The sequence below is a fragment of the Protopterus annectens genome, chromosome 1.part2, assembly GCF_019279795.1.
Source record: "Protopterus annectens isolate FY-2018-M chromosome 1.part2, PAN1.0, whole genome shotgun sequence".
Lineage (NCBI taxonomy): Eukaryota > Metazoa > Chordata > Ceratodontiformes > Protopteridae > Protopterus > Protopterus annectens.
In genome coordinates, this window is record NC_056727.1 from 1,218,844,179 (window position 1) to 1,218,856,740 (window position 12,562).

Below are 12,562 nucleotides of genomic sequence, written 5' to 3' on the forward strand. Positions count from 1 at the left end.
CCTATGAATGTAATGGTAAACCGTTACAGTACACTATATAGACAAGATATTGAGATTGAGAAGAGTGTACAAGAAACTGCAACATATTCAAAAAAATACAAACTCTTCAGTTAAAACAAGTAGAAAGTGGGGTTTTAACCTCAACGATAAAGAGAATTCAAATTAAACAGGCAAAAAGAAACCAGAATACAGAGAAACACCCGGCAGTGATGGAATTCCAACAGAAGTGCGTGAAAAGAAGGAGGAGGGGATAATACAAGTCTAGCTAGTGCTTCTATAACAATACTTTTCTGAGTGGAGATACACCCCTGCCTTGAAAAGAGGCAGTAGTGGTAGTATACCAAAGGGGGAGATCCTCTTTTTCAGTGTCATAAGGACTCATTTTGATTCTGAATCATGAGTATAATATTTTTATGACAATTTTGGCTAAAGAATGGCAAACATATTGCTGAGAATACTAGACCTGGATCATTGTGCATTTACAGAAGATAGCAAAGCATTTGACAATATTAATAGAACCATTATGATTCAAAAGTCTATAGTGGTTAATAATAATATATTAATGTCCATAGGTTTAGATGCTGAAAAAACATTTGACATGGCGAGTTAGGTATTTATAAAGAGATCTTTTAAGACACTTAGGTTTCCACAAAATGGATAACACGAATATTTAATAATTCTTTGTAATACCTTCAACATGTTATGTATTGTGATATCAGGACTCCAAACGTTTTATAACTCTATTTGTATTCCTTTGTTTATAATTTGTCCACCTGATGTATTTTGTGTTGGCTCTCCTACTACCATTGTTTTTTGAAGTGCTTATTATTTGGTACAAGTTTCTTGTCTTTTTTTTTTGATTGTGGAGCTTTTCTCCCCGGGCTTCTACTGAAAATGGACATGAATCCAACTAGACTAGCCCGGTCAAGAAATGTAAAATAAAAATAAAAAATAAAAAAATAATATCTATAAAGGAATCCAAGCTAGGCTGAAGTGAGGTGGTGAGCTGTCTGAAGTGTTTAGCCTTATAAGAGGAACTAGGCAGAGTTGTTCACTTTTACCATTACCCTTTGCTTTATATTTAGAGCCCTTAGCAAGGGACATAAGAGAATCAAACATAATTAAATATAAATGGAGAAATACTAATAAGAAAATGGGTCTATTTCACAACGTCAAACAATTAAAAGAGCGAACACCCTTTTATCGAACCCTAAAAACCAAAAGCACTGAATGTCAAACGCACGGAACAGCAAGTTTTTTCCCTAGGGAAAAAAATCACTGCTCTGCAAAAAAAAAAATCCAAACAGAAAGTAAAGTGGGGAGCTTCACCTCCCACACACCCCTACTTAAATATACCAACTCCGAGATCACACCACAGTGGAGGAAATGGCAAAATCCCAAAAACGGCACAGTGATTTTTTTCCCCTGGGAAAAAATTACTGTTCCGTGTGTTTGCCATTCAGTGCTTTCAACTTTTAGGGTTCGATATAAGAGCATTTGCTCTTGTTATCGTTCGACATCGTGATATAGACCCTGAGAAAATAGCCCTTTTTGCAGACAAAATAATATATGTTACCAATCTGGAACTTTTGATTAACTTGATATATTTAATCATGTAGCAAACTATAAAGTAAATGAAACAAAATAAAGGCTATAGTAATGAATTATGCCCGAGCACATTTTGGGAACATGACAATATGAGATACTTGGCAATTTGTCTGACATGTGATATAAGAGATGGCAGCTAAGGAAATATGGAAAGAAATAGCTCAAATGTCTGTAATTAAATAAGACTATGAAAATTGTTCCTATAGTGGTATGAGAGATATTTTGGAATTTTTATGAAAATCTGTATAAGACAGAAGAGTGTGGAAACCAAGAAAGACCAAAAATGAAATATTTATGGAAGAGTTAAGTATGCCATGATTACAGGAAGATGAGGCTCAACAATTAATAGTTAAGAAAGGAGGAGATGAGATAAAAACAGGGATGTAAAATTGATCTGCTGGGAAGTATTCAGGAAATGATGGCATTCCTGTGGAAGTATGGAAGTTAGGTGGGAGGAAAGTGATAAAGGCATGAAAGATTTTGTTTAATAGTATATTAAAAGGAGTAGAAGCACCAACATCTTGGAAGAAACCTGTGGTGGCTGTATTACCCAAAGAGGGTAAAGACCCTTCAGACTCAGACTCGTATAGACTCATTTCAATCTTAAACTGTGATTCTAAAGTGTTTATGTCTGTACTAGCTAAAATAATAGCAAATATGTTGCCAACATTGATAGAAATGTATCAATGTGGTTTTGTGGAGGGGAGGCAAACATTTGACAACATTAATAGAGCAATCTTAATCCAGAATCCAGAGGGAAGCAAAATGTAAGAAAATACCTCTGTTGTTGGTGGGTCTTGATGCACAGAAAGCATTCAACAGAGTAAGCTGGGATTTTATTGGGTAGTGGAAGCATCTGCATTCCCTGATACAATAATAAGGTTACTTAGGAGGATATATGAAGGATCTCAGGCAAGAACTTAAATGGAAGGGTTCCTCTTTGATAAGTTGTGTTCAAATAGAGAAACCATGTAGGAGTGTCGTCTTTCCCTTGCATTATTTGCTTAATATTTGGAGTTATTGGCAAAGAAATAAGGAACTCAGAAATTCAAGGATATAATTAGTATGGTACTCAAGAAAAGTTGGCTTTATTTCCAGATGATATTATTTTGTACTTGATAAATACAGAAAAGGACATATTAGTGATATGGAACATTTTGAGAGAGTTGCAAGTCTTTTTGGGATATAAAATTAATGAAGATAAAACAAAGGCTATAGCTGTAAACTATGTATCCACACATGACTTGGTTCAGCAGTATCCATATTTATGGGGATACAATAAGATGAAGTATTTAGGAGTATTATTAAAAAGACTTCTATAATGACATCTAAGGATCTGTAGGAAAAGACTAAACAAAAGATAATACAAAACTTGAGAAACAGGAAGCTCATGTGTTTAGTCTCTTTAATTTTATATAGGTTCATAGGTTCATAGGTTGGTACTGGGCTATCTGCCCGATGGCATATATTAGCCCAGCCACATTGTGCAGTATTCACCGCCCCTTTAGTAGTTCCCTAGACCCTTGTACTAGCAGCTAGTACCCTTGGCCCCTATCTAGTAGTGCTGTTGGTGTGATCCCCGGTGTGAACTTTCTGTTACCCATCCACTCATCAAGGTTCCTCTTGAAGAGTGATAGTGAGAGGCTCTGTCTTATGTAGATCGGGACCCTGTTCCATAATAAGGGAAGTCTCTGCAAAAGGAATCTATCCCTCCAGCATGTTCTATTCATTATTGTGTTGAGGTTTATATCCCTAGAGCGTGTAGCTCGAGTAGATTTGGTTTTGCTAAGATGGAGCATGTTCAACAATTCTGGGTTGGACATGGCTCTGTACGTTAGACAGAGATCGCCTCTGAGAAAGCGGTATGCAACAGAGAACAGTCTTAGCTTTTTCAATCGTGCTGCATAGGGCAACTGTTTGAGGCCAGTAATCCTCTTGGTTAGGTACCTCTGTGGTCTCTCCAACTGCTGGAGATGTCTAGCCAGGTACATTCCAATTGGTGCATTGTATGCAATAATGGGTCTGATGAGGGAAGAGTAGAGGGGCACCATTACATCCTTAGATCTTGATGTGAACCCTTTTGTGATCAGATGGGTCACATAGAAGGATTTTCTAACCACTTTGGCAACATGGTTATCAAAGGAAAGCTGACTATCTACTTGGGTCCCTAGATCCCTTATTTCTTCTTCAGATTTTAGGGGATTACCTCCTATGTTGTAGTTTGTGGGTATTCTGTTTTTTCCAAAGGGGATTACTATGCATTTTTTTGCATTTAACTTGAGACCATGGCTTTGACACCATGCATCAATCAGTCTCATTTAGGCCGTTCTGGAGGATCTCCATGTCAGCCGGAGACTCTATTATAGCACCCAGTTTGCAGTCGTCTGCAAACTTGGTCAGCCACAGCCCTTCCGTGCTTGCCTGTACTTCCGAGAAGTATATGCCAAACAGGAGGGGCCCCAGGACAGAGCCCTGAGGCACACTACTCATTACTGGTCTAGATACGGACATAGATCCCACTACTCTTACTTTATGGAATCTGTCTGAGAGCCAGTTTATGATCCATCTTGTGACGTAAGGGTTTATGCCCAGGCTGGTGAGCTTATCAATAATACCTGAATGGGGAATGGTGTAAATGCTTTAGCAAGGTCAAGGTAAACTGTGTGTACCTCCTTTCCCTTATCTATAGCCTGAGTAACTGTCTCAAAGAAATCCACCAGGTTCAGGAGGCATAATCTGCCCTTGACGAAGCCGAACTGTGTGGGGTCCAGCGACTGGAGGTTCCCAAGCTCTCCATTTATGAGTTCCATAATGATTCGCTCCATAGCCTTACAGATCAGACTGGTCAGGCTTATTGGTCGGTAGTTCCCAGGGTCAGTTGTGGCCCCACCCTTATGTAGCGGGACCACCGTTGCTGTACGCCATTCTATGGGCACATATCCTGTGGAGAGGCTGAGACTGAACAGGGTACTAAGATGCGGGGTTAATTCCTTTTGGACCTCGCGTATGACACAGCCTGGGACACCATCTGGTCCCATGGAGGCAGTGTTTTTAGCTTTAGATAGAGCCTTGTTAACCAACGTATCAGTAATAATTGGACTTACACAATCCCCTGGAATGGTAATAGGCCCTATAGGTGGTGAGGGGGGGGGGATTTGCACTGAACCTGTCAGCCAAGATGTTGGCAATGTCAGTGGGGTCAGTGTATTTTGTTCCATTTTGTTATAGCTCAGAACAGACCTGAGCATTGCCGTTTAGGTTTTTGACGTAGCCATAGAAGGCCTTATGGTTATCCTTGGCATCCTTGGCAACTTTCTTTTCAAAATTAGCTTTAGTTGACTTGATGAGGGCCCTCAGTTTCTTACTAATGCTGATCAGGGATGATTTTTCTACTTGAGATTTGGCCTTTTTTATATGTCTTCTCCTTTTATTGTAAAGTTTGCTTATGGCCAGGGTCCACCAGACTGGTTTCTTCTTGCTTGAGGAAAGAGTCTTGGTTTTACAGGTCAGGCATATTTATATCAACCAGAGAAGAAGTTAGAGACAATGATTAATAAAGAGTTGGATGAATTTATCTGGGAGGGGAAGAGAGCAAGAGATAAGTGGGGTAAGTTGATCCTTCCAATAGAACAAGGTAGTTTAGGATTACCTAATTTAAAGGGATAGTTTTGAGCCACACAGTTAATGTGCACATGCACAGCTCAATCAGAAGGTTATAATTCAAAGTAGAAAGGAATGATTATGATGCAGGGGGGGTCAACAAATAAGGAAAGAGTAGTATTTTGGATGCATGTCCATAATAAAAATAATAACCACCATAGTGAATATTGTATTCAAAAAGTTGCAGAAAGTATTATAAGATCTAAGCCAACACAGGAATGAAGAAAGTAAATTTTGCCAGTAGGGATGACTGCAAGTAAAGATGCAGAAAATAGGCAAGAGGGGGCTGGAATTTAGTGGAGAAAACTGCTAAAGAAACCAACGTATTTGGAGCAAATTAACTAGAGAGGGAAGGGTAATAAAGTGGGATGAGGTAAAAAAGAACTCTGCACTGCTGGCTAGAGTCTGCCTTCCATATCAGGGATTGATATCACAGTATAAGCAAAGACAAAGGGGTCTATATTAGACCATCGAGATTGCATTATTTTGAATGTTTTAACATCGACCCCTATTCAGCGAATGCTGACAACATCGAGCATTCAGAACAGCAAATTATTTCCTAGGAAAAAATTTGCTGTTCCAAAACACATACACACAGCACAAGCACACCAAACAAACAGCAATCCACACACATACACCCCAAATCTTCAGCTAACCCTACACTAAACTGTACAAACACTACTAACTATCCACTTACCTTAACCCAAACTCTAACCCTAAGGTCCGTCACTATCGCACACTCACCTCACCCGCTCCCTAACCCTAACTCACCTAACCCGCCCTAACCCTCACGTCCACACAATCGCACACATACCTCCCTCGCGCCCTAACCCTAACTCACCTAACCCATGCCCAATCGCACACTTACCTGAACCTGACCCATTCCTTTCTGCCACAACACTAAAAATAGCGAAACGACAGAAACGGACAGCCAAATTCTTTCCCTAGGAAAAAATGTGGTTATCTGTCATTTCGCTATTTTCAGCATTCGCTGAATAGGGGTCGATGTTAGAACATTCAAAATAATGAAATTTTGATGTTCTAATATAGACCCAAAGACAAAGGGATAGGGGTGTCCTAAGTGAAAGACCTGCTCTGGTAGAGTTTTTACCGGAGTCCAGAACAAAAGCTGCTGTTAAAAATGGGATAATTAGTAGGGCATATAAAATATTATATGATAGCTATAAGAATCAATCAGAGGAAGTTAGAAAAGATTGGGAAGAGAGACTGAAAAAACAATTTACAAGGTAACAATGGGAGGACATATATATGGCTCCCAAGTATGCAACAAAGTCCAGAAGGTTTAGGATTTTTGCTTCAAAGTATTTACATAGGTATTTTTATAAGCCAAGCAGACTTCAAATAATTTTTCCCCAGGTAGATGGCAAATGTTGGAGGTATGATAGGGAAGAAAGAGATAACTCGGTATATGTTTTTTTTTTTTTTTTTTGGTGGGGGGGTGTAATGAATTGGTAGATTTTAAAAATTCCCCACAGATTACTCTGTCAGAAATATTGAGGGAGGAAATGGCTCTAACTAAGGAAATCATTCTTTTGAGCTGGGACACAAGATCTGAATTACCTACACATAGTAAGGCCTTATTAAGTTTAATTCTGTCAGCTGCCAAAAAGCAATTACTAGAAAGTATAAATCAAAATCTAAACCAACTGTATTTGAAGTATTGAAAGGTGTAAAAGAGACAGAAGAACTGGAAAAAGGATCTTTAGAAAAAAGAAGGAGCAAATTACATAGAAATACATGGCATTTTGTGGGAACAATACATGCCAAATAGTGTTCAGGAGGAGGAGGAGGAATGCAGTTTAAGGGAAGACAGGAACTGATTGATTTAGGAAATGCTGGATTGATTATAGTTGCAAAGAAAGAAAGCAAGAAAAGATGTGGGATGTGTAATGCACATAAATGGAAAAAAAGATGGTTTGCTGTCTGTTAATGTATATTTGCCTATGCCTTAAGTAATAATTTAATAAAGGTATTTAAAAATATGGCAAGTGATGCTTCACCTTACATAATTCATACAATAGTTGACCTAAACTAAATACAGTTCCCATTGACAGAAAGCCATTGGCATAGTCTGGGGAGTAAATACTTTCAACAAATACCTATAGAAATAATAGTTTACCCTGGTTATGAATCACCAGCCACATCCATCCAAACTCAGCCTCAAAAAGGGGGCCACATGATGATGATTGTAGAATAGTGACAACATAATCAGTCCCTGATCAATGAGAAATAATTTATGACATTAAGCATAAGGAAATAGAGTAAATGGTAATACTGTTGGACTCTCATGATTCACATTTGTAAAACCTGAGAAACCAAAACCATAGATAAAATGGATGTATACTACACCACCACCTATTGTGCAGTTACATGTGATGAATGTGCTATACCCAGAAAAAGCAGGAATAGCCTAGTATTATCAAAAGTACATGTACTTGATTTTTGCTCCTAGGAATGATCAGCCATTCCTATGTGTAAGAACATTACAATATGGCTAGTGAGTGTTAGTTACAGCCACATTATATTCTGAATGTGCTGATACTGTACATGAGAGGCACATAAGAATGGTAAAGATGAAGTCCTTTGACCAACATTTTGTCTGATATTTTGACAACAATAAAGATATTGAAGACCCAGTCAAAAGCTTAATCCTACATCATTGTCAATGGCTGTTGGAACATAGTGATATATTCATATTACCACTGTGGGTCCTTTTATAGATTCAGTGTTCCTAACTGCTGTGGATACACACTCAGTCTGGCCTGAAACAATTTGTATTGGAGTCAGCTATGGCTGTAAAGCCAAGATCACTAAAATAAGAAATGGCTTGTCTGAATATATTGTTAGGGATGATAGCTCACAGCTCACATCAGAATAGTTCAAAACATTCAGAAAGTAACTTGACATTAAATATTTATCATCTGCATTGCACCACCCACAAGTGAATTTGGTGGTTAAAAGAGCTGTATAAAACATCAAGAAAACAGTGAAACTCAGAGCTCCAGCTGCAAGCCTCTGAAATCCAAGGCAGATAATTTCATATTCGTGTACCATAATGCCATGCATGCAAACAGCAATACTACACAAGCAGTATTATTCTTTTTTAAAACATCTTTATTAAATTATCACTTAAAACATATGTACACATACAGTAACAGAAAAAAATGCATTAAAATTTATTTAATTTACATACATTATACATTTCACAACTCTGATGTAGACCAGCATTACATAAATTGCTCAATTTCTGCCTTCCCTTAACCCTCACTCTTCCTCCTGAACATTATTTTGCATGTATTGCTCCCACAAATTACATTTATTTCTATGAAATTTGCCCTTTCCATTTTCTAGATATCCCATTTCCAGTTCTTCACAGTATCACAGCAGAATACTAGGCTATCAACCCAAAGGGCCTTTTAAAACCTAGTTATGCTTCTCAGTAAAATTTGACAGGCTTTGATTCCCAAGGGTTTTGATAGCATATTTGTATGTGTGTGTGTGTGTGTGTGTGTGTGTGTGTGTGTGTGTGTGTGTGTGTGTGTGTGTGTATGTATATATATATATATATATATATATATATATGTGTGTGTGTGTGTGTGTGTGTGTGTACTCAGGCATGGGTGATCAAGCATTTACAGTCTCTCTCCCTCTCTCTCTCTCTCTCTAATAAAGACATATGTACCAGACCAGGGGTATATTCATGGCTCCCCATCCACTGACCCAAGTTTCACTTGAATAAGTGCAAGGATGAAATCTGCTTTGCATGGATGGAAAGGGGGAGCATCTGAGACATATACATGTCCCTCCAGCACATCCTATTATGTTGTAGACAAGTTTTAGGACCCTGGATTAGGTGTTCATTGTGCTATTTGTTTTATGGATGTGTAACAGGTCCATTAGAGCTGGATCAGAGGATGCTTTGTAGGCCAAGCTAAGGTTGCCTCTTAGCAACCTGCAGGGGACCTAATATAAGGACAAGGTCCTGAGGCAGTCTGCATAAGACTTGTTTTGCACACCATGTGTTCTTTTTGTGAGGAATCTCTGAGGACATTCCAGTTGTTGTATATGCCTGGCCAGATACATACTTAAGGGGGCGCTGTACTTAATAATTGGTCTTATGAGGGTAGAGTACAATGGAACAATGACATGTCTGGATCTAGATGCTATACCCCTGCATATGAGTTGTATGATATAGAATGATTTCCTCACTACTATTGACACATGATGGCCAAATGCCAAATCACTGCCTATATACATTTCCAAATCACTAACTACAGAGTCTACTCTTAGGGGTATATTGTCAATGTAGTAGTTTGCTGTGGTGGATGTCCTTCTGAAAGATACTGTGATGCATTTTTTGGTATTCAGTTTTAGGCCATGACTCTGGCACCAGTTATTAGTCTGTGTCAGGCCTTCTTGGAGGATATTTATGTCTTGGGGAATTCAGTGAATGCACCCAATTTGCAATCAGCTGCAAACTTGGTCAGCCAGGGGTGCTTGAAATTAGCTGTTACCTCAGAGAAGTAGATGCCAAACAGGAGCAGCTCCAGCACTGAGCCCTGAGGTCACCCTACTAGTAACCAGCCTTTTTGTGGAGGAAGACTCCCCTATTATAACTTATTGGATTCTGTTTATCCAGCAGGTGATGTAGGTGTTTATACCTAGTTTAGTGAGCTTTTCTACAATGTCTGAGTGGACCATTGTGCTAAATGTCTTGGCCAGGTTGAGGTAGGCAGTAGGTATAATTTTCCCCTCATCCATTTATTTGATGAAGAAGTCCACCAGGTTGAGTAGGCAAGACCTGCCTTTGACAAACCTGAACTAATTTGGGTCCAGTGCTTTAAGGTTACCTATGTTGTCATTTAGGATATCCATGATTATTCTTTCTATCACTTTGCGTATCAGGCTTATGGGTCAATAATCCCCTGAGTCAATGGATGGACCACCCTTGTGCAGTGGGATAACTGTTGCAATTCTCCATTCATTTGGCACAAAGCCTGTTGGGAGGTTGTGAATAAATAGTGTCTCTAGTGTTCCTGACAGTTCATCTTTCATGCTATTAAGGAAGCATCCTGGGATATTGTCAGGACCCTTCAATGCAGTGCTCTTGGCCTTGGAGAGTGCCTTCAGCATCTGCTCTGTAGTGATAGTTGGAGGAGATATGGTAGTGGGTATTTCTTGAGAGGCATCAGGAGGGTAAAACTGGAGCTAAGTTTGTCGGCCAGGAGGTTTACTCTATTTTCCAGAACCATATAGGTGGCAGCATTTACAATTAATTCAGTACATTGCTATGTACTGCCTTTGAGGTTACAGACATAGCTTAAGAAAGCTTTGTGATTGCCCTTGGTCTGGGAATTTAATTCCACCTCACATCTGGCTTTGAAGAATGTTATTATCCCCGAGTTTCTCGCTTATGTTGATGAGGGATTTTTTTTTACCTTGCTCGGCACTGCACCTTCTAATTTTTGCCATGGATTTCCTCCTTTTGTTGTACAACCTATTGATGTTGGGATTCTACCAGGGTGACTTGTTTTTTTAGTGAATCCTGTACTTAATCTGTATAGGTACAACTGTCTCTATGCAGTCTTTAACATGATTATACAGGGTTTCTGTGAATGATTCCACATAGACAGTGGTCTTCTGAGGAATTGTGGGAGCTTGAAATTTTGCCAGAGTGTCAGTTACTAGTAGGATGTTTGCCATAAAATAATTCCTAAATGTTCCAGGGTTAGCCTGTGGCCCTGGTTTTACCTTTACTTCAAAGGAAACAACTTTACGGTCTAACCTGACTAGTAAGGACACTACACTAAGGAGGGTTTAAGATTCTACCACATTTGTGAGGACCAGGTTAAACATGTTTGCACCCCTTATGGATGTACAGACTAACTGTTCCAAGGTGTTTGCATTTACAAATTCCAGGAATGTTTGAGCCTGCATATTAGGGGTAAAGTATAATTCACAGTTTATATTGGGGTAGTTAAAGTCAACCATGAATATGGTGTTAGGTTGAATAGGAAGCATGTCTAGTACCTTTAAGTATGTATTATGGTTTTCTTAGATCATGGGGGGCTATAGCTTGCAAGGGTAGGGCATGGGACTTTGTCTAAGGTAATTTGGACATGGAGAAGCTCAAGCACATCATACTGACAGACCAGCCTTGAGGTGTTGGCTTTTAATGTAAATAGAGATACCACCACCTTTTGTCCCTTTCTGTGCAGTAGTTGGTCTAAATTTGTGGGAGCATTGTAGTTCTGCACTGCCTGGGTGCTTTCTGTGGCTTTAAACCATGTCTCAGTAACTACTCAGACATCTACATTCTCCAGGGTGAAGAAGGCTTGCATGGGAGTGGAGTTTATTGTTTACACTACTGGCACTGAGCAGTAATACCTTCAGATTTTCACAGTTTGATACAGTTATGCTGCTGTTAGGTTTATCAGGTTAGAAATACATAAAAAAGTCAGCATGGGGGTAGACAGGGATTTAGCAAATATTCAAAACCCTAGAGGTGAAAGGTGCAGACCATCCTTGGTAAAGCAATATGGCCTTTTGACCATATCCTCCCAGGCTGACAAATATTGTAAACTTTCAATGACACCGTATTCTAAGCTAATTCTTAAAGTCAGTTATTTTGTGTTCATACTGTGGCATCTTACTAGGAGAAGGCAGAATACTGCTCAATGCTGGCTTCATAATGGACTGGGGCACGTAGTCTGAGAACTCCATTATATCTCTCTCTTCATGTAGTCCAGGAAGGTACATTTCAGATTGTTTATGTCCACATGGACTATGACTGAGTCATTCTGATATTTTGGTTCCAATGACCTAAGTGCGTGTGACATCTGATGGATACTGTCCCCTGACAGACAGTTAACCACGATTATCTCCTTACTTTGCCTGGTGAGTGAGACATCTGTATGTCTAATAGAGTCTTATATGATCAAAATATTGGGTTGCAGGGTGCTTTGTATTATGGGCTTAGAAGCAAAGACACAGTAGGATGTGGCTGTACATGTTACGTTGGATGTTGATTTTGTGGAATACTCTTGATGTTACTGAGAATACTTTTTACTTCTGCAATGTTTCAGAGGTTTTTGTAGTTTAGAAAGATTACATTTAAGAGCCACAGCATATGTGGGTCTATAAGTCAGGTCCATACTATGTGAGAAGGCTATAGTGTATGTGTTACTGACAACCTGTTTGTTATTATAAGGGCTTGTATGTGGGAAACTTGTCTGTAGTGGCATTGTGTAACTGCATCTCTCACACACTGTAT